Source organism: Lissotriton vulgaris, chromosome 4_1 (genome assembly GCF_964263255.1).
Source record: "Lissotriton vulgaris chromosome 4_1, aLisVul1.2, whole genome shotgun sequence".
NCBI lineage: Eukaryota > Metazoa > Chordata > Amphibia > Caudata > Salamandridae > Lissotriton > Lissotriton vulgaris.
Window position 1 is genome coordinate 2,119,406,161 of NC_141691.1, and position 24,501 is coordinate 2,119,430,661.

Genomic DNA, 24,501 nt, shown 5'->3' on the forward strand with positions numbered 1-24,501 from the left:
TTTATATTGACTGCAAAACAAAGAAAGACATACACACAGGAATAAAAGTGAATAAGGATGAAAAAGAAAGTTATTGATTCATTGGCTCATTTTCAGGGCTCGGTGTCAGGGAAGAAGAGTTTATCCTCATACTCTGCTAATTCAGGCAGGAGTAGGTCACCTAACAGAGAAGAAATTCCCTCATCTAAGTTGGTGTCCTCCTCGTCTTCTTCCGGCGTGTATTCTTGTACTTTGTAATCTGGTGGTATGAGGTGCTGATTCATCTTGAACATTGTTAACCTCTCCACATTTTTGGGCGAGAGGCGGGTCCTTTTGCAAATTACAATGCCACCAGCAGCACTGAAAACACGTTCAGAAGACACACTTGCGAGTGGGCAAGACAAGTGGTTTATAGCCAGGTTGGAGATCTCTGGCCACAATTTTTTTTCCCATGCCAATGCGCCAATGGGTCATCATGAACATAGACCTCTGTTGAGTCATTCAGATAGTCCTGCACCATTGACTCAAGGTTCTCCATGGTTCCTCCACTTTGCTTAATTTTTGCTGGGACCTTTTGAGAAGCAAACCCAAGCTGAGTTAGCCAATGCTCTTCTTCGCACAATGTTACTGTTGTGTCTGGTGCAGATGATCTGGTTGCTGGTGTCTTTAACGGCTGAGAGGTCACTTCTGCCACAGCTACAGGTGCAGAAGTGGATTCTTTTGACTCAGGATGGCCTGCTGATGCTGATGTACTGCCTTTTCCTTCAATTTCCTGCTGTTCTCTTTCAAACCTCATGGCTGACACAGCTAGCCAATGTTTGTACATTAAAACAGCTGTGTCACCAAAAGCAAAGAATGCTCTGCCTGCCAGTGCCTTTTTGTAGCGTGGATCCAGAATAGTAGCACAAATGTAATGCTGTTCTGTGTGGATCTTTTGAAGACGTTCATCGCCAAGTAGGCGCTGTAATAATTTCTCCGCCAAAACAAAAGCTTCTTGCTTTTCTTCATCTTTTTGAAACATAGAAGACACCGCCTTCAGTTGGTGCTCTAGCATGTGCAACAATGGGATAACTTTTCCCAAATTACAATCCTCCCTGCTAACTGCACGCATGAAGACCTCAAAAGGACGAAGAATGTCTGTCAGGCTTTTAACTAGCTCCCATTGCTCCGCATCTAGTCTCAGGTCCTTCATAGCTGTACCCAGTGTTAAGAATTACTGATCGACTACCGTAGACTGCTCAAACAGACGCTCAAGCATGTAGAAGGTTGAATTCCAATGTGTTGCCACCTCCTGGATTAGTGCTTTCACTGGCAGTGGACGTTCATGTAGCAGGCCCCTCTGATGCTTCCGGGCCTTAAAAGAATGGCTGAAATGTGTGCACATTCTTCGGCAGGTGCTCAGTAACTCGCACACTGTCCTTTCTTCACTCAATAATTTTTTAACAACCAGGTTTATACAGTACGCCAAACACGGCACTCTGAAATATTTACCCAGCTCCATGGCCTTAACTACATTGGTGCCATTATCCGTGGAAACATAACCAATCTTCTGATTTTGGAAGACAGCCATTGAAAGACGTTTGTGTTAAACTCCTTCAAAATGTTTTCTCCTGTATGACTTGTCTCCATACCAGACATGGCTAGTCTTGCATGTTTCCGAGCAGCTTTAAAAACGTTGTCCGGGTCAACACCTGCCCTTAGCTTTGCTGCAACTCCTGAAAAAGAGACCCAGTGTGCAGTGATGCACATGTAATCAGTACCTGCGCCACTGGTCCACATGTCTGTTGTCAGATGTATAGTGTGAACAGCACTCTTCTGCAGAGCTGGCCCAATCACCTCCAGCACATCTGCATGTAGTGCTGGAACCGCAACTCTGTCAAAATATAACTGATTAGGAATCTTACATTTAGGGCTGAGAGTTGCCACTAATTCAATAAAACCAACCCCTTCCACAAAAGAAAAAGGGAGAGGGTCCAGAGCTAGCATTTTAGCCAGCTTAGTGTTATACAGACGCGTCAGTGGGTGGTTGCATTCAAATGGCGCTTCTGAAAACAACATGTTTCTAATGGTGGGCTGGACCATGATTTTATGGGATGATGATGATGACTTCTTCGACCCAGTTACACTCGGTGATGATGAACTTTTTCGCATTGGTGTCTCATTCTCTCCCACACTCTTAGTGTGGCTCACAGGGGGTGTGCTGCTGACAGAGGTACTGGGTGTAAGTGAAGTGTTTGACGCTTCTTCCTCCTCGTCATCATCAGATGAAACATCAACGTATACAGTTTGTTGACTTCCAATTCGGGATTCATTGATCTCCTTTAGGTGCGCATGCCATTGGACAGTGTGCTGTCTCTCAAGATTACCTCTCTGGCCTCCGGTACCATAGTTGGTACCAAGCTTACCACGACTAACTGCAAGCTTACAAATGCTACAAATGGCTATGTTTTCCCTTTTTGGGCAAACACTAAAGAAGTCCCAAACTGGGGACTGGAAATGTCTGTGGGGGGCGGAGGAGGCGATACTGGTGGTCATGCTGCTAATGCCAGATGAAGTGGAGGATGTGTGTTGCTGAACTTTACTACATTTTGCACTTGCACCACCACTAATTGAGGTCGAGGTGGATGGAGGTCCCTTCTGGCAAAAAAAAATATGGAAGAGGTAGGTGGTGGTGTACTAGTTAACTCCAATGATGGTGTTCCCATTGCCTCCTTGTCGACAACATCACGCTCAGCAGCTTTTCAGGCTAGGGTCAAAATGTCTGTTTGCTGCATGCCCGCTGACGCTGGAATGGTGTGAATGATGACTGCGTCGTCGTGGTGAGAGTCTTCATCAGCAGGAGTAGTATACGCCACTTCTTCTTCTGCACCACACTCCATAAGTATGAGAGTTTCGGGGACCTTCCTTTTATGCTTAGCTACCTTTGTCAGATCATGGTGTGCCTCACTCTCAGACGGCTGTGGTGGTTCCCAAGTTGGAACCATATCATTAGAAGGAAGGGGGCTTAAAGAAGATGTAGACACCATCCTTGATCTTTTCCCTGCTAGGGATGTGGAAGACAATGAATGATCAGGAGGAGTGGCTTCCTCAAATGATACCTCGGCTTGAATGTCGATTTCCTGATGTGCCCCTACTTCGGGAGGAACAACTATTGTGGGCACTTGTGCCCCTCCATGCACCATTGCTTGTGCATCTCCTTGCGCTGCCTCTCCTTCCACATGTACTTGGGCTTGTACTTGCACATGTGGTTGTTGTTGTGGCTGTGGTTGTTCAACACTCCTCAGATGAGTTACAACAACCTGTGTTGATTGAGGGACATTGCTGCTACTTTCTTGCGATGAGCCAACATCACTGGTCGATGGTGATTGAACAACTAGACTAAGTGCCTCTGCAGCACTCAAGGGCTTGGACTTAAGTTGGTGTGGTGGTGGTGGCACTGAGGCCAATTGAGCGGGGGTGCTGCTCCCAGCTTGGTCCCCAGCAGATCCCGCTGCTGCTACAGGTGTACTTTTTTTTTATTCCCAAATATGTGGAGGGCGGCACACCAGTCTCCTTGGTAACTTGTTTCTTCTGCTCCTTACTGGCAACTTTCTTGCTAGAGGAGCTACGGGGAACTTTTTTTGGGGCCATCTTCTTCAGAGGTCAGAACAGCAGTCCGCAGTTGCACGAGTTGAAGAGTTGTCTTGTCTGTGGCCAGACGTGACATCAGGTGACGTTATGCTGCACACACACCGCTGCAGGACTTCTTCCTGGCACTGGTGGTTCTCTTGTGCACCTAAAAGCAATGGAAGACAGAGGAACATCAGTTATACACCCCAAAAAGTTGAAAAACATATTAAAACCAGCAAAATCCCATGCCATCCATGCCCTCAATTATGTTTAAATTCAAGACACACCACAGAAAGTCTAGGCCCATGCACCACTGAGTACTCCTGGGCAAAATGGGTGCAGGCCTGAGAACACTGCCTGCCTTCAAAATGGCCCCCTCCCTCCCAGCACATGGCCGGGGCCTGCCTGTAACAGCACTCAAAATGGCCCCCACCCACATGGCCAGTCCAAACAACACCCCCAAAAAGTTGATAAACACATAAAAAACAGCACAATTCAATGCCATCCATGCCCTCAATGATCTTTACTTTAAAGAGACCCCACAGAAAGACTCAGTCCATGCACCACTCACTACCCCTGGGCAAAAGGCCCCAACAGCAGACAAAAAAATCGAAAAACACACAAAAATCAGCACAATCCCATGCCATCCATGCCCTCAATGATGTTTAAATTTAAGACACCCAACAGAAAGACTAGGCCTATGCACCACTCATTAGCCCTAGGCAAAAGGCCCCAACAGCAGCCAAAAAAATCAAAAAACACACAAAAATCAGCACAATCCCATGCCATCCATGCCCTCAATGATGTTAAATTCAAGACTCCCCACAGAAAGACTTGGCCCATGCACCACTCACTACCCCTGGGCATAATGGATGATAGCTAGGCAAAATGGGTGCAGGCCTGAGAACACTGCCTGCATTCAAAATGGTCCCCTCCCTCACAGCACATGTCCAGGGCCTGTAGCAGCACTCAAAATGGCCCCCACCCACATGGCCAGTCACCATCAACACCCCCAAAAATTGAAAAACACACAAATATCAGCACAATCCCATGCCATCCATGCCCTTCATGATGTTTACATTAAAGAGACCCACAGAAAGACTCAGTCCATGCACCATTCACTAGCCCTGGGCAAAAGGCCGCAACAGCAGCCACAAAATAGAAAAACACACAAAAATCAGCACAATACCATGCCATCCATGCCCTCAATGATGTTTAAATTCAAGACACCCAACAGTAAGACTAGGCCCATGCACTACACACTACCCCTGGGCATAATGGATGAAAGCTAGGCAAAATGGGTGCAGGCCTGAGAACACTGCCTGCATTCAAAATGGCCCCTTGCCCCCCAGCATATGGCCTGCCTGTACCAGCACTCAAAATGGCCCCCACCCACATGGCCAGTCCCAACAAACACCCCCAAAAGGTCGAACAACACATAAAAAACAGCACAATCCCATGCCATCCATGCACTTAATGATGTTTAAATTCAAGACCCCAAACACAAAGACTAGGCCCATGCACCACTCACTAGCCCTGGGCAAAAGGCCCCAACAGCAGCCAAAAAAATTGAAAAACACACAAAAATCAGCACAATCCCATGCCATCCATTCCCTCAATGATGTTTAAATTCAAGACGCCCCACAGAAAGACTAGGCCAATGGACCACTCACTACCACTGGGCATAATGGATGAAAGCTAGGCAAAATGGGTGCAGGCCTGAGAACACTGCTGGCATTCAAAATGGCCCCTTGCCCCCCAGCACATGGCCTGCCTGTACCAGGGCTCAAAATGGCCCCCACCCACATGGCCAGTCCCCATCAACACCCCAAAAAATCGAAAAACAGACAAAAATCAGCATAATCCCATGCCATCCATGCCCTCCATGATGTTTACATTAAAGAGACCCCACAGAAAGACTCAGTCCATGCACCATTCACTAGCCCTGGGCAAAAGGCCCCAACAGCAGCCACAAAATAGAAAAACACACAAAAATCAGCACAATCCCATGCCATCCATGCCCTCAATGATGTTTAAATTCAAGACACCCAACAGAAAGACTAGGCCCATGCACTACACACTACCCCTGGGCATAATGGATGAAAGCTAGGCAACATGGGTGCAGGCCTGAGAACACTGCCTGCATTCAAAATGGCCCCTTGCCCCCCAGCATATGGCCTGCCTGTACCAGCACTCAAAATGGCCCCCACCCACATGGCCAGTCCCAACAAACACCCCCAAAAGGTCCAAAAACACATAAAAAACAGCACAATCCCATGCCATCCATGCCCTTAATGATGTTCAAATTCAAGACCCCAAACACAAAGACTAGGCCCATGCCCCACTCACTAGCCCTGGGCAAAAGGCCCCAACAGCAGCCAAAACAATTGAAAAACACACAAAAATCAGCACAATCCCATGCCATCCATGCCCTCAATGATGTTTAAATTCAAGACGCCCCACAGAAAGACTAGGCCCATGCACCACTCACTACCCCTGGGCATAATGGATGAAAGCTAGGCAAAATGGGTGCAGGCCTGAGAACACATGGCCTGCCTGTACCAGGGCTCAAAATGGCCCCTACCCACATGGCCAGTCCCCATCAACACCCCAAAAAATTGAAAAACACACAAAAATAAAAAAACACACAAAAATCAGCACAATCCCATGCCATCCATGCCCTCCATTATGTTTACATTAAAGAGACCCCACAGAAAGACTCAGTCCATGCAATACTCACTACCCCTGGGCAAAAATTGTAGTTGCAGCAACTGTAATGCCCCACATTTATAATCCAAAAATGATCCAAAGAAAGTCAAAAAGGCCTCCAATCCAAATATCCAGTAGCATCCACAAAAAGTAATCTTCCAGGTCAAGATCCGAATGAAAGTGACCACCACATGAAGAAAGCACTGGGAGGAGCCTGCTGGACAGGAACAGGAAGTTGGAGACTGTGGGGCACTTCCTTCCCCCCACCCACCCCCCCAAAATGGACTCCTTGCAAAAAAAGTGCAGGCAATTGTCAACCTGAGTTATTCTGATAAAAATCATCATTTTCAGAAGGTTTCTGCTGGCTGCTGGTGGATTTCTTGTGCAGAATTGCAAAGTGCGAGATTGTTGCTGCCCGCCGCATCTATGTGTTTGCAATTGGGAACTCTCGCGATACGTGATCACGGCGTACTCACGTTGACAAACTCTCGCTGTGCATGGTGGCAAGCAGCAATGACGTAATCGCGGTCGCCAATCTCCCGCGGGATCCCGCAGCAAGATCCAAAATGGCGCTGCACTCGCAAAATACCGAGAAAAACAACTCGGCAAAACTTGAAAAACGGTAAGTGAACGCCGCACGCCGCAATATTGTATCACTAAGCAAAAAAATCTGCTGCGTGCGAATTTGCGGATTTTCAGCAAGTTTGCGAGAGTTCACGGATTGCGAATTTACCAAAAATCCGCAAATTCCGCAAGCGGAACGGATTTTACGCCCATGCTTACTGCCGATACGAGGGTTAGTGTACTCCATACATTATATGAAGTAACGCTCGGGATGGAGGGGGACATAACTTGGAAAATAAGGGCACTCTTTAGGCAGAAGCTCTCTAAAGGTTATGACATTATTCTAGCCGAAAAAGACTGGCCACCTGAATTTTTCAGGGAGTGTCCACCTGGCGAAGAGATCATTATGCCAGCGTTCTCAAATCATATTCCAATTCATAAAAAATACACCTATGCCAGAAAAATGGGCTGTAGCCCAGGCTCCAGCTTTATATAAAAAAAACATTTAGGATGTGATGAGGATTCTCCTCACCATAAAATCCAGTTAAAAACTCAACCAACTGCTCAAAGGTAGTATCCAGTTAAGCAAAAAGCTAAAAAACTGGTCAGGGAGATCTTACATACACTTGAATACCAAGGGAGGATTGAAACATGCACCTCATCCATGAACGATCCTTTGTTTCCTGTCTCCAAACCAGACAATACATATTGTCTAGTTTTGGACCTCGGAAGCTTGTTTCCGGACCAGGGAAAACATAGCTTGGCAGTTCGGGCTCTTCTGTTCCCATGAGGCACAGGGTCAGACTGATTTGCATGTAGCCAAGTCTGAACTGGGGTGGCAGAGTGGGCTAAAGAATGGTGATGGATTAAACCCCGATCTTTTGACTTGGTGTGAATGTTTGATTGATTCAGATGCTCCGTCCAGCACCACCCCCTTTTGTACCGCTTTTGGCCGCCATAAGTGTGGCAGGATATGCTCGGACGTGAGTCCCTTGCTCACTTTGACACTGGATTCAAGCAAGCCGGGCTGAAGACGGCTGGAATGCCAGAAACCGGTCCTCAGAAGCTTGTTTCCGGTCCAGGGAAGACATGGCTTGGCAGTTCCGGCTGTACTGTTCCCCTGAGGCGCAGGGTCAGACTGATTTGCATATAGCCAAGTCTGAACTGGGGTTGCAGAGTGGGCTAAAGAACGGTGATGGATTAAACCCAGATCTTTTGACTTGGTGTGAATGTTTGATTGATTCAGATGCTCCGTCCAGCACCACCCCTTTTTGTACCGCTTTTGGCCGCCATAAGTGTGGCAGGGTATGCTCGGACGTGAGTCCCTTGCTCACTTTGCCACTGGATTCAAGCAAGCCGGGCTGAAGACGGCTGGAATGCCAGAAACCAGTCCTCGGAAGCTTGTTTCCGGTCCAGGGAAGACATGGCTTGGCAGTTCGGGCTGCACTGTTCCCATGAGGCACAGGGTCAGACTGATTTGCATATAGCCATGTCTGAACTGGGGTGGCAGAGTGGGCCAAAGAACGATGATGGATTAAACCCAGATCTTTTGACTAGGTGTGAGTGTTTGATTGATTCAGATGCTCCGTCCAGAACCACCTCCTTTTGTACTAGTTTTGAACTACAGACATTTAAACACTTGTTGCAAAACTTTTTCAGTACAAAATGCACACAGTGCAGCACATAACATCATGCGCAAAAAACAAAAAACTACATTAGATATTTTTCACGGTTTCTTCTGTCAAAATATTGCACCTGAAAACAGGTATTTGACCGCTTTCTCAATCATGGGGACACAGCGTCATTTTTGTTGTCTCCCCCAGGGATTCTGGAATAGTCCAGGGTTATTTTCAGCCAGAGTAACAGAGTTACTTCAAACATATGATGATGAGGCATTATCTAATGTCGATGACATCTATCTTACAAATGATGACTTGGAAAGGCACTTGAACAAAGTGAATACCATTATACTTGGGTTCGCCTCTGAAGGGTATGAATTCAATTTTAAAAAATCGAGAATTACCCATCTCAACTTCCTATTTCTTAGATATGAACTTTCAAGTGAAGGTAAAAGCCTGGCAGACAACTTTGTAGAAAATGGTGCGCTGTTCCAACCCACAAAAATGCAAAAAAACTTACAGTCAATTCTAGGTTTCCTAAATTTCGGAAGTATTTACATTCTAAATTATGCAGAAAGGGTTAAACCTCTCTACAAAAATAATTAAACCTAATTTCAAAACAACTAATTGGACTCAAAAACACCCAGAAATTTACATTCAGTCCCAACAGACATGTAGGCAACAACACATTTACAAACATGCGTAAACACAATACCAATAATATTAATAATAATAATAATAATAATAATAATAATAATAATAATAATAATAATAATAATAATAATACATATTTGTAAAGCTCACAATCCCCTGTAAGGGTCTCTAGGCACTGGGGGCCGTCGAGAAATATTAAGCAAGCTATTGCCCAGAGTCACATGGAGCTGGGCTAATCTGCCGCTGGTGTCAGGGATCGAACCGTGATCCCCAGATTCCGGAGTCAGTCGCCCTAGCCGCGGCACCACAACTCTTCCTCTTCCATCCGCAACCTTATAATCCGAATCAACCCAGGGAGATGCTGATTCACATACTTAACCTTTAATGAAGGTGAAAAGGTACCAATAGCTTATAAATCACACTTGTACACACAAGCTGAAATGAAATTCACTTCTACAGATAAAATTCTGACAGCAGTTCAAACTGCAGTAGCAAAAGAGAGAGCCCTCGCTCAGGGAAAACGCATAATGATTGTTATGCCTGTACCTGCCCTATAAGCAGTAACAAACGCGAGCATTCCAAATGCAAAAGCTTTACATCCAAGATGGATACAGTGGGTTAATTATCTTTCTGCAACAGACGTTGGATACGTTTTTGACCCTTACTTGAAAACACAAGAATTTCTACAATACAAACAAGAATGTCCTCTGCCTATTGAAATTCTGCCTCTAAAAGAGTACAAATGTATAATCAATACAGACCGATCAGCACACCCCCAATTGGGGGTACACAGGCTTATAGTGATGCATTCGCAATTGTTAAAGGTCACTGGCGTGATGGTAAATTCCGACCTATGCTACAAAAACTCAATCTCTAGGAGATTGTACAGCTCAGCAAGCTGAACTACAGGCATTCAAGATGGCGCTTGAAAATACCAATTGTGATTTCCCCACACTCATAGGGTGCGATTCTCATTACTGCGTTCAATCTTCTAATGAATACTTGCAAAACTGGGTTCAGAACGGTTTCAAAGATGCAAAAGGTGGCACAATCAAGCATAAATTACTTTGGGAACAAGTAGTTTTATTGCTGAAAGAACTACAAAAGACTCACGTGATCCATACGCTGAGTCTTCAGCGTGATGGCGTTCACATTGCAGGGGATTCATTGGCTGATGAAGCCTCAAAGGCAACAGTGCAAAAAGCTTCCGTACCAGCAATCACTCGTTCAAAAATGAAAGTAGACCGTGAAATAATGCAGGCTGTCACCGTCCCAAAAAAGATAGAGGTAAAACATTACCAAAAGGCTATCCACTCAAATACTCATATATAACGGATGCAAATAACGTTCTTTTTGCTCAAATCCCTCGAGTGGGGGATAGAGTAATTCCAAACATGGAACATAGATTAGGACTAATCTTAGCAGCACATGAAGGGCTTGCCTCTGCATACGTAGTTATTTTTGGCACAGTATCAGTAATAAAACAGAGATACTGGTGGCCGTGCATGAGGAAACAAACTTGAAAGTATGTTCTAGAATGTGAAATATTCCAAAAGATGAAGGATTCAACAGTGAAACGTCCTGAGCAGACGCCCCTTTTAATTTCAGATAAACCATTAGCGTGCATTTACCTGGACCAATGTGGTCCCTTATAAAGAGATGGCAACTATAAATATATCATGGTCGCAGTGGATTCCCTCTCAAGACTTATTTGGATGTGGCCTCAGGGCTCGGCTGACGCCCGAACTTTTATAAAAGATTTATCAGCACATGCGCAATCGGCATGCTACATTCTGACCAGGTCCTGTGTGTAGCTCAAAGGCTTACAAGGGGGCCATGGCCAGCTTCGGCGTTGCATTGCGGTACTCAAGTCTATTCCATCCGAAGGGGAATTCGGTAATGGAAAGAAAAAACTGGGACGTAAAGCATTCTATAACAGCTAGGCTATTAGACTCGGGTGACGGGTGGGTCAAACATCTAATAAGTGTCCAACGTAGTTTAAACAATCTGCCAAGAAATTCTCTGGGTGGAATCAATCCATCTGAAATCCTATTTGGTACTAGAATGATTGTCAAAGACATCGATCGTCATATTTCAGTGGTAGAACAAAAACCCTTTGAAATCAAAGACTGTTTGGCTGTTTTGCAGGACTTAAATCAAACAAGAAGAAGTCTAAGCAACACATTACAGAAGCTGAAGACGTTCATCGCCAAGTAGGCGCTGTAATAATTTCTCCGCCAAAACAAAAGCTTCTTGCTTTTCTTCATCTTTTTGAAACATAGAAGACACCGCCTTCAGTTGGTGCTCTAGCATGTGCAACAATGGGATAACTTTTCCCAAATTACAATCCTCCCTGCTAACTGCACGCATGAAGACCTCAAAAGGGCGAAGAATGTCTGTCAGGCTTTTAACTAGCTCCCATTGCTCCGCATCTAGTCTCAGGTCCTTCATAGCTGTACCCAGTGTTAAGAATTACTGATCGACTACCGTAGACTGCTCAAACAGACGCTCAAGCATGTAGAAGGTTGAATTCCAACGTGTTGCCACCTCCTGGATTAGTGCTTTCACTGGCAGTGGACGTTCATGTAGCAGGCCCCTCTGATGCTTCCGGGCCTTAAAAGAATGGCTGAAATGTGTGCACATTCTTCGGCAGGTGCTCAGTAACTCGCACACTGTCCTTTCTTCACTCAATAATTTTTTAACAACCAGGTTTATACAGTACGCCAAACACGGCACTCTGAAATATTTACCCAGCTCCATGGCCTTAACTACATTGGTGCCATTATCCGTGGAAACATAACCAATCTTCTGATTTTGGAAGACAGCCATTGAAAGACGTTTGTGTTAAACTCCTTCAAAATGTTTTCTCCTGTATGACTTGTCTCCATACCAGACATGGCTAGTCTTGCATGTTTCCGAGCAGCTTTAAAAACGTTGTCCGGGTCAACACCTGCCCTTAGCTTTGCTGCAACTCCTGAAAAAGAGACCCAGTGTGCAGTGATGCACATGTAATCAGTACCTGCGCCACTGGTCCACATGTCTGTTGTCAGATGTATAGTGTGAACAGCACTCTTCTGCAGAGCTGGCCCAATCACCTCCAGCACATCTGCATGTAGTGCTGGAACCGCAACTCTGTCAAAATATAACTGATTAGGAATCTTACATTTAGGGCTGAGAGTTGCCACTAATTCAATAAAACCAACCCCTTCCACAAAAGAAAAAGGGAGAGGGTCCAGAGCTAGCATTTTAGCCAGCTTAGTGTTATACAGACGCGTCAGTGGGTGGTTGCATTCAAATGGCGCTTCTGAAAACAACATGTTTCTAATGGTGGGCTGGACCATGATTTTAAGGGATGATGATGATGACTTCTTCGACCCAGTTACGCTCGGTGATGATGAACTTTTTCGCATTGGTGTCTCATTCTCTCCCACACTCTTAGTGTGGCTCACAGGGGGTGTGCTGCTGACAGAGGTACTGGGTGTAAGTGAAGTGTTTGACGCTTCTTCCTCCTCGTCATCATCAGATGAAACATCAACGTATACAGTTTGTTGACTTCCAATTCGGGATTCATTGATCTCCTTTAGGTGCGCATGCCATTGGACAGTGTGCTGTCTCTCAAGATTACCTCTCTGGCCTCCGGTACCATAGTTGGTACCAAGCTTACCACGACTAACTGCAAGCTTACAAATGCTACAAATGGCTATGTTTTCCCTTTTTGGGCAAACACTAAAGAAGTCCCAAACTGGGGACTGGAAATGTCTGTGGGGGGCGGAGGAGGCGATACTGGTGGTCATGCTGCTAATGCCAGATGAAGTGGAGGATGTGTGTTGCTGAACTTTACTACATTTTGCACTTGCACCACCACTAATTGAGGTCGAGGTGGATGGAGGTCCCTTCTGGCAAAAAAAAATATGGAAGAGGTAGGTGGTGGTGTACTAGTTAACTCCAATGATGGTGTTCCCATTGCCTCCTTGTCGACAACATCACGCTCAGCAGCTTTTCAGGCTAGGGTCAAAATGTCTGTTTGCTGCATGCCCGCTGACGCTGGAATGGTGTGAATGATGACTGCGTCGTCGTGGTGAGAGTCTTCATCAGCAGGAGTAGTATACGCTACTTCTTCTTCTGCACCACACTCCATAAGTATGAGAGTTTCGGGGACCTTCCTTTTATGCTTAGCTACCTTTGTCAGATCATGGTGTGCCTCACTCTCAGACGGCTGTGGTGGTTCCCAAGTTGGATCCATATCATTAGAAGGAAGGGGGCTTAAAGAAGATGTAGACACCATCCTTGATCTTTTCCCTGCTAGGGATGTGGAAGACAATGAATGATCAGGAGGAGTGGCTTCCTCAAATGATACCTCGGCTTGAATGTCGATTTCCTGATGTGCCCCTACTTCGGGAGGAACAACTATTGTGGGCACTTGTGCCCCTCCATGCACCATTGCTTGTGCATCTCCTTGCGCTGCCTCTCCTTCCACATGTACTTGGGCTTGTACTTGCACATGTGGTTGTTGTTGTGGCTGTGGTTGTTCAACACTCCTCAGATGAGTTACAACAACCTGTGTTGATTGAGGGACATTGCTGCTACTTTCTTGCGATGAGCCAACATCACTGGTCGATGGTGATTGAACAACTAGACTAAGTGCCTCTGCAGCACTCAAGGGCTTGGACTTAAGTTGGTGTGGTGGTGGTGGCACTGAGGCCAATTGAGCGGGGGTGCTGCTCCCAGCTTGGTCCCCAGCAGATCCCGCTGCTGCTACAGGTGTACTTTTTTTTTATTCCCAAATATGTGGAGGGCGGCACACCAGTCTCCTTGGTAACTTGTTTCTTCTGCTCCTTACTGGCAACTTTCTTGCTAGAGGAGCTACGGGGAACTTTTTTTGGGGCCATCTTCTTCAGAGGTCAGAACAGCAGTCCGCAGTTGCACGAGTTGCAGAGTTGTCTTGTCTGTGGCCAGACGTGACATCAGGTGACGTTATGCTGCACACACACCGCTGCAGGACTTCTTCCTGGCACTGGTGGTTCTCTTGTGCACCTAAAAGCAATGGAAGACAGAGGAACATCAGTTATACACCCCAAAAAGTTGAAAAACATATTAAAACCAGCAAAATCCCATGCCATCCATGCCCTCAATTATGTTTAAATTCAAGACACACCACAGAAAGTCTAGGCCCATGCACCACTGAGTACTCCTGGGCAAAATGGGTGCAGGCCTGAGAACACTGCCTGCCTTCAAAATGGCCCCCTCCCTCCCAGCACATGGCCGGGGCCTGCCTGTAACAGCACTCAAAATGGCCCCCACCCACATGGCCAGTCCAAACAACACCCCCAAAAAGTTGATAAACACATAAAAAACAGCACAATTCAATGCCATCCATGCCCTCAATGATCTTTACTTTAAAGAGACCCCACAGAAAGACTCAGTCCATGCACCACTCACTACCCCTGGGCAAAAGGCCCCAACAGCAGACAAAAAAATCGAAAAACACACAAAAATCAGCACAATCCCATGCCATCCATGCCCTCAATGATGTTTAAATTTAAGACACCCAACAGAAAGACTAGGCCTATGCACCACTCATTAGCCCTAGGCAAAAGGCCCCAACAGCTACCCAAGGGCATAATGGATGATAGCTAGGCAAAATGGGTGCAGGCCTGAGAACACTGCCTGCATTCAAAATGGTCCCCTCCCTCACAGCACATGTCCAGGGCCTGTAGCAGCACTCAAAATGGCCCCCACCCACATGGCCAGTCACCATCAACACCCCCAAAAATTGAAAAACACACAAATATCAGCACAATCCCATGCCATCCATGCCCTTCATGATGTTTACATTAAAGAGACCCACAGAAAGACTCAGTCCATGCACCATTCACTAGCCCTGGGCAAAAGGCCGCAACAGCAGCCACAAAATAGAAAAACACACAAAAATCAGCACAATACCATGCCATCCATGCCCTCAATGATGTTTAAATTCAAGACACCCAACAGAAAGACTAGGCCCATGCACTACACACTACCCCTGGGCATAATAGATGAAAGCTAGGCAACATGGGTGCAGGCCTGAGAACACTGCCTGCATTCAAAATGGCCCCTTGCCCCCCAGCATATGGCCTGCCTGTACCAGCACTCAAAATGGCCCCCACCCACATGGCCAATCCCAACAAACACCCCCAAAAGGTCCAAAAACACATAAAAAACAGCACAATCCCATGCCATCCATGCCCTTAATGATGTTCAAATTCAAGACCCCAAACACAAAGACTAGGCCCATGCCCCACTCACTAGCCCTGGGCAAAAGGCCCCAACAGCAGCCAAAACAATTGAAAAACACACAAAAATCAGCACAATCCCATGCCATCCATGCCCTCAATGATGTTTAAATTCAAGACGCCCCACAGAAAGACTAGGCCCATGCACCACTCACTACCCCTGGGCATAATGGATGAAAGCTAGGCAAAATGGGTGCAGGCCTGAGAACACATGGCCTGCCTGTACCAGGGCTCAAAATGGCCCCCACCCACATGGCCAGTCCCCATCAACACCCCAAAAAATTGAAAAACACACAAAAATAAAAAAACACACAAAAATCAGCACAATCCCATGCCATCCATGCCCTCCATTATGTTTACATTAAAGAGACCCCACAGAAAGACTCAGTCCATGCAATACTCACTACCCCTGGGCAAAAATTGTAGTTGCAGCAACTGTAATGCCCCACATTTATAATCCAAAAATGATCCAAAGAAAGTCAAAAAGGCCTCCAATCCAAATATCCAGTAGCATCCACAAAAAGTAATCTTCCAGGTCAAGATCCGAATGAAAGTGACCACCACATGAAGAAAGCACTGGGAGGAGCCTGCTGGACAGGAACAGGAAGTTGGAGACTGTGGGGCACTTCCTTCCCCCCACCCACCCCCCCAAAATGGACTCCTTGCAAAAAAAGTGCAGGCAATTGTCAACCTGAGTTATTCTGATAAAAATCATCATTTTCAGAAGGTTTCTGCTGGCTGCTGGTGGATTTCTTGTGCAGAATTGCAAAGTGCGAGATTGTTGCTGCCCGCCGCATCTATGTGTTTGCAATTGGGAACTCTCGCGATACGTGATCACGGCGTACTCACGTTGACAAACTCTCGCTGTGCATGGTGGCAAGCAGCAATGACGTAATCGCGGTCGCCAATCTCCCGCGGGATCCCGCAGCAAGATCCAAAATGGCGCTGCACTCGCAAAATACCGAGAAAAACAACTCGGCAAAACTTGAAAAACGGTAAGTGAACGCCGCACGCCGCAATATTGTATCACTAAGCAAAAAAATCTGCTGCGTGCGAATTTGCGGATTTTTAGCAAGTTTGCGAGAGTTCACGGATTGCGAATTTACCAAAAATCCGCAAATTCCGCAAGCGGAACGGATTTTACGCCCATGCTTACTGCCGATACGAGGGTTAGTGTACTCCATACATTATATGAAGTAACGCTCGGGATGGAGGGGGACATAACTTGGAAAATAAGGGCACTCTTTAGGCAGAAGCTCTCTAAAGGTTATGACATTATTCTAGCCGAAAAAGACTGGCCACCTGAATTTTTCAGGGAGTGTCCACCTGGCGAAGAGATCATTATGCCAGCGTTCTCAAATCATATTCCAATTCATAAAAAATACACCTATGCCAGAAAAATGGGCTGTAGCCCAGGCTCCAGCTTTATATAAAAAAAACATTTAGGATGTGATGAGGATTCTCCTCACCATAAAATCCAGTTAAAAACTCAACCAACTGCTCAAAGGTAGTATCCAGTTAAGCAAAAAGCTAAAAAACTGGTCAGGGAGATCTTACATACACTTGAATACCAAGGGAGGATTGAAACATGCACCTCATCCATGAACGATCCTTTGTTTCCTGTCTCCAAACCAGACAATACATATTGTCTAGTTTTGGACCTCGGAAGCTTGTTTCCGGACCAGGGAAAACATGGCTTGGCAGTTCGGGCTCTTCTGTTCCCATGAGGCACAGGGTCAGACTGATTTGCATGTAGCCAAGTCTGAACTGGGGTGGCAGAGTGGGCTAAAGAATGGTGATGGATTAAACCCCGATCTTTTGACTTGGTGTGAATGTTTGATTGATTCAGATGCTCCGTCCAGCACCACCCCCTTTTGTACCGCTTTTGGCCGCCATAAGTGTGGCAGGATATGCTCGGACGTGAGTCCCTTGCTCACTTTGACACTGGATTCAAGCAAGCCGGGCTGAAGACGGCTGGAATGCCAGAAACCGGTCCTCAGAAGCTTGTTTCCGGTCCAGGGAAGACATGGCTTGGCAGTTCCGGCTGTACTGTTCCCCTGAGGCGCAGGGTCAGACTGATTTGCATATAGCCAAGTCTGAACTGGGGTTGCAGAGTGGGCTAAAGAACGTTGATGGATTAAACCCAGATCTTTTGACTTGGTGTGAATGTTTGATTGATTCAGATGCTCCGTCCAGCACCACCCCTTTTTGTACCGCTTTTGGCCGCCATAAGTGTGGCAGGGTATGCTCGGACGTGAGTCCCTTGCTCACTTTGCCACTGGATTCAAGCAAGCCGGGCTGAAGACGGCTGGAATGCCAGAAACCAGTCCTCGGAAGCTTGTTTCCGGTCCAGGGAAGACATGGCTTGGCAGTTCGGGCTGCACTGTTCCCATGAGGCACAGGGTCAGACTGATTTGCATATAGCCATGTCTGAACTGGGGTGGCAGAGTGGGCCAAAGAACGATGATGGATTAAACCCAGATCTTTTGACTAGGTGTGAGTGTTTGATTGATTCAGATGCTCCGTCCAGAACCACCTCCTTTTGTACTAGTTTTGAACTACAGACATTTAAACACTTGTTGCAAAACTTTTTCAGTACAAAATGCACACAGTGCAGCACATAACATCATGCGCAAAAAACAAAAAACTACATTAGATATTTTTCACGGTTTCTTCTGTCAAAATATTGCACCTGAAAACAGGTATTTGACCGCTTTCTCAATCATGGGGACACAGCGTCATTTTTGTTGTCTCCCCCAGGGATTCTGGAATAGTCCAGGGTTATTTTCAGCCAGAGTAACAGAGTTACTTCAAACATATGATGATGAGGCATTATCTAATGTCGATGACATCTATCTTACAAATGATGACTTGGAAAGGCACTTGAACAAAGTGAATACCATTATACTTGGGTTCGCCTCTGAAGGGTATGAATTCAATTTTAAAAAATCGAGAATTACCCATCTCAACTTCCTATTTCTTAGATATGAACTTTCAAGTGAAGGTAAAAGCCTGGCAGACAACTTTGTAGAAAATGGTGCGCTGTTCCAACCCACAAAAATGCAAAAAAACTTACAGTCAATTCTAGGTTTCCTAAATTTCGGAAGTATTTACATTCTAAATTATGCAGAAAGGGTTAAACCTCTCTACAAAAATAATTAAACCTAATTTCAAAACAACTAATTGGACTCAAAAACACCCAGAAATTTACATTCAGTCCCAACAGACATGTAGGCAACAACACATTTACAAACATGCGTAAACACAATACCAATAATATTAATAATAATAATAATAATAATAATAATAATAATAATAATAATAATAATAATAATACATATTTGTAAAGCTCACAATCCCCTGTAAGGGTCTCTAGGCACTGGGGGCCGTCGAGAAATATTAAGCAAGCTATTGCCCAGAGTCACATGGAGCTGGGCTAATCTGCCGCTGGTGTCAGGGATCGAACCGTGATCCCCAGATTCCGGAGTCAGTCGCCCTAGCCGCGGCACCACAACTCTTCCTCTTCCATCCGCAACCTTATAATCCGAATCAACCCAGGGAGATGCTGATTCACATACTTAACCTTTAATGAAGGTGAAAAGGTACCAATAGCTTATAAATCACACTTGTACACACAAGCTGAAATGAAATTCACTTCTACAGATAAAATTCTGACAGCAGTTCAAACTGCAGTAGCAAAAGAGAGAGCCCTCGCTCAGGGAAAACGCATAATGATTGTTATGCCTGTACCTGCCCTATAAGCAGTAACAAACGCGAGCATTCCATATGCAAAAGCTTTACATCCAAGATGGATACAGTGGGTTAATTATCTTTCTGCAACAGACGTTGGATACGTTTTTGACCCTTACTTGAAAACACAAGAATTTCTACAATACAAACAAGAATGTCCTCTGCCTATTGAAATTCTGCCTCTAAAAGAGTACAAATGTATAATCAATACAGACCGATCAGCACACCCCCAATTGGGGGTACACAGGCTTATAGTGATGCATTCGCAATTGTTAAAGGTCACTGGCGTGATGGTAAATTCCGACCTATGCTACAAAAACTCAATCTCTAGGAGATTGTACAGCTCAGCAAGCTGAACTACAGGCATTCAAGATGGCGCTTGAAAATACCAATTGTGATTTCCCCACACTCATAGGGTGCGATTCTCATTACTGCGTTCAATCTTCTAATGAATACTTGCAAAACTGGGTTCAGAACGGTTTCAAAGATGCAAAAGGTGGCACAATCAAGCATAAATTACTTTGGGAACAAGTAGTTTTATTGCTGAAAGAACTACAAAAGACTCACGTGATCCATACGCTGAGTCTTCAGCGTGATGGCGTTCACATTGCAGGGGATTCATTGGCTGATGAAGCCTCAAAGGCAACTGTGCAAAAAGCTTCCGTACCAGCAATCACTCGTTCAAAAATGAAAGTAGACCGTGAAATAATGCAGGCTGTCACCGTCCCAAAAAAGATAGAGGTAAAACATTACCAAAAGGCTATCCACTCAAATACTCATATATAACGGATGCAAATAACGTTCTTTTTGCTCAAATCCCTCGAGTGGGGGATAGAGTAATTCCAAACATGGAACATAGATTAGGACTAATCTTAGCAGCACATGAAGGGCTTGCCTCTGCATACGTAGTTATTTTTGGCACAGTATCAGTAATAAAACAGAGATACTGGTGGCCGTGCATGAGGAAACAAACTTGAAAGTATGTTCTAGAATGTGAAATATTCCAAAAGATGAAGGATTCAACAGTGAAACGTCCTGAGCAGACGCCCCTTTTAATTTCAGATAAACCATTAGCGTGCATTTACCTGGACCAATGTGGTCCCTTATAAAGAGATGGCAACTATAAATATATCATGGTCGCAGTGGATTCCCTCTCAAGACTTATTTGGATGTGGCCTCAGGGCTCGGCTGACGCCCGAACTTTTATAAAAGATTTATCAGCACATGCGCAATCGGCATGCTACATTCTGACCAGGTCCTGTGTGTAGCTCAAAGGCTTACAAGGGGGCCATGGCCAGCTTCGGCGTTGCATTGCAGTACTCAAGTCTATTCCATCCGAAGGGGAATTCGGTAATGGAAAGAAAAAACTGGGACGTAAAGCATTCTATAACAGCTAGGCTATTAGACTCGGGTGACGGGTGGGTCAAACATCTAATAAGTGTCCAACGTAGTTTAAACAATCTGCCAAGAAATTCTCTGGGTGGAATCAATCCATCTGAAATCCTATTTGGTACTAGAATGATTGTCAAAGACATCGATCGTCATATTTCAGTGGTAGAACAAAAACCCTTTGAAATCAAAGACTGTTTGGCTGTTTTGCAGGACTTAAATCAAACAAGAAGAAGTCTAAGCAACACATTACAGAAGCCAATGATCACTGGAGAAAAAACACCTGTCCCAACAAAGCCTGCCTGGATTCCAAAGTTTGGGGATCTGGTCAGAGAAAAGATCATGGACAAGAAGGAATTTGGGCCTTCTTACAAAAAACCAGTACCTGTCCTAGCGATTCACGGATCAAGAATAATGCTACTGCGGCCCCATGCTGGAAGAAAGGAGAACCGGTTTGTGTCTATCGACTTGGTAAAAACCACATCATGTGGCTGATAATAAGTAGTAGGCCCAGTCGACTCCAAAGACGTAGCAGATGACCACATTTGGCTACAATCCAAGAGGTTCAAACTGAGAGACTCATCACCGTTGAAGAATCTGCAGTGAGAAAAGAAGAACTATGCAATAAAGCTATAGAACTTGTGCCTCTTGAAACCCAAATAACAGTTCATCAAGAATCACCTGTCTACAATGATGTAACATATAAGTACACTAATATGACAAAAGATCCGGTACCTCCAGTGATTTCAAGTAATCCTGATGCAATACAACAATTGCCTGAACTGCATCTGGCTATTTCATTACCTTTGATACCTTTTCCGAGGATTGCAGTGAGTCTGAAACAACGCCAGCAAATGAAACCTTCAAAGAACAATTAACAGAACTCTTTCATCAACTTGAAAATAAATATCTGGTATAAGCAGGGGTAGAATTTTAGATTGTGTTAGGTTTACTTTTTTTCCTACTTTGGCTAATACTTGTATTAAGTTTGGGAACACTGATAAATGGAAAACATAGTAAAATGGACACAGCAAGTAGGAACGTCAACTTGCAGCTGAAACCACACAAATCATCTCATCTTGAACAAAGAGACTTGTCATCAGTAAACATCAGAGCCGTTCCTATACCTGGTGGTATAGCATGGGACAGAACTGATTATGGCATTTATGGTCCTGTAGATCTGTTAAAGATTCCATATCAATTTATGGTTTCTTTGAGTGACTTTGTTTCACCCAGCACATTTTCTGATGATTGGGACTTTGAGACTGTTAATAATATGACGGCAGACTTAGAAATGTCAGCGAGATTTGCAAAACATGAATACTTAGAAGGTTCATCAGATTATGAACAAATGTATTATTATATTCATTATGGTGATCATTATTTGCATATATCTGCAAACCCTAGAAATGTTTATAGTTATAATGAATGGGAACATTTCCTAACGCCACAAAAGGGTAGCTCAAAAACATTCTATATAAAATGTCCATACTTCAAAGGTTTTAATGTCTCCAATTCAGAAACATTTTACTTTAGAAATGTTAATAAGACAGGAACGAAAATAATGTTGACTAATAGTAAGCAAATTTATTCTGCAGCCTTTTATGCTCAGCTGTCTATATTAGGCTTTAACTTTTGGAAAGACAACATTAAGACAAAAACTGTCTGGGGCACAAAAGTCTGGCAAGTTCAGGGATTAGAAGCTTTATTTAGAGCCTGCATCATCCCGGAACAAATAAAGTTTTTAAATGACACTGTTCAACAGGCATCTTGTCTTGGCCTAGTTAACCCCTTCGATGCTTGTGACAAGGTCAATTCGTCATGGGTGTTACCTGCGCTGTGCTTATGATGAGTTGACCTTGTCACAAACAATGAGATTTAGAAAATTGCAGCGCACAGCGGGAAAGTAGCCTAGCAAGGATGCGGTTAAGATAAAAGATTTCAACAAACCATCCATAGCTAAACCCACACATGATAGTGATAATACTGCAGATGAGGAGGTAGATGTAAAATACATTTTACAACAGAACAGAACTGATCCTGAGTGGAAAAAAATGGTTAATCTGGGCCACAAACAAAAATGACAGTCAAGATAGATTCCTGAACCAGACACAAGGGTTTACAGTCCCTAGGCCAGATCCAAGATATGCCCAGAGACAACATCCAGGGATAGTAACATCATACAGTGTAGGAAAACTAAGCCTTGAGTGGCTAGAAAAATCCACATTACCAGACATAAAACAACACTTAACTTTACTTACACTTAACTTTACTTAAAGATGGCGTTGATTTGAGAGACTTCTTACTAGGGCCTCGTAAATCACATCCTAAAAGTTTCATATACGCCGGTATATTAAGCATGTCTGATACCAGTGGTATTATACATGTATTTAAGATGATTTTTTTGGAACTGGTAGCACCATTTGAATCAGTCCTAGGCATTTTTCCAAACTTCGTGCACTCTGTGTTCGGCAGCCTGACTCTCATTTTGGGACTTGTAGCAGGAATATTATTTTTATTTCTTCTGCTCCGATATGGCAAGTCCGGTCATCAGTGACACCCAGATTTCCATGGAGAACACTCTTTTGGCAATGCATTTTTGTGAGTGCATGATACAGATTTTTTGCTTGGTTCATTTAAGAGAACTGAATACCACATGGTTTCTATCATTTTGGCCAATCTGGCAAGATTGCATCTCACCTATTCTACCATGCCTGCTATGTGGAGAAGAATGCAATTTGGATATCTGTCTGAAAGTTCCATCAGCGCTGCCATCGGATACTTTGCTTAGTTCAGTAACAGCTCATGCATTGTGTTGTCCCCAACGGCTACCAATCCTGATGACAGCATTCACTGACGCAATCTGCTGATGGTGAGATACGTGACCGACAGGCACACAGGTACCATCTACTACGAAAATTGCTAATGCAGTTGACGCTGATGGCGATGCTTCTCATCTATGTATGATTGATCTACTTAATGAAGTAGTCCAACTTTCACCTACTGTGGTAGACAATTTCTTTGCCAGCCTACAAGATTTGATGTTTTCTCCTGACAACGAGAATAACTTTTCAAATTAGCACACAGCGTTCTATGAACTCTGAATTCGACCTTCGCTTTTCAAAACACTTCTAACTTGGCGACTCTATTTTTCTACGATTTGATTTGACTTATTTTTTCCAAAATTGAATGTTTTTTTTTTTTGGCACAAAGTAATCTGCTTAAAGTAGAACTATTCTTAGAGAACAAGAATTCTTTGAATATTTCCTAAAGAGATAATATTTGACCTTGTCCACGACCAAAACAGTTGATATATTCAGCTAATGGATGGTCTCTTCCTTTTCTTCTGTATTTAAGAGCCATTTCATTAATGTAACTTCATGATTCATTTGGATAGCATTTCAAATGTCATACGATATGCTTTGAACAAAACAATTTCTTTACGTACAGCACAAGTGCTCATTTTTGTGTGCAACCATTTCAAATGCAATTTGTGTTTTTTTGGGTGGGATTGTAAACACATGCTTTAAATATGTTTTAAATGCTTAGAATTTAGTAATGTTGAACATGATAATGTGGAGTGGGTGTTGTATAGGATTTTATGACCCCTGTGTAATTTTCCTGATTCATGCCCTTAAATAGGTACAAATCACCTTGCCCTTATATAGGCATATAAATCATAACCATATTTAGACATAGCCCATGCAGTCCAAATACAGGCATTGATATTTCCTCTAGTTTCGAAAAACCACAACGATTTCTTGGAAAACTCATGGAGTTTTCAAAGAACTGCCATTCTTTGATGCCGGTATTATATCCAACTTTACGTCAAACTCGGCACCTTCAAGGTATAAAAATTCCCACAATTGCCCTAGCAAACACACAGTGGTTTAGAGCAATTTGACTATCTACTTACCCAATGCAGCTTGCTACAGCAAGTGCCAAAAGAAGCCAAC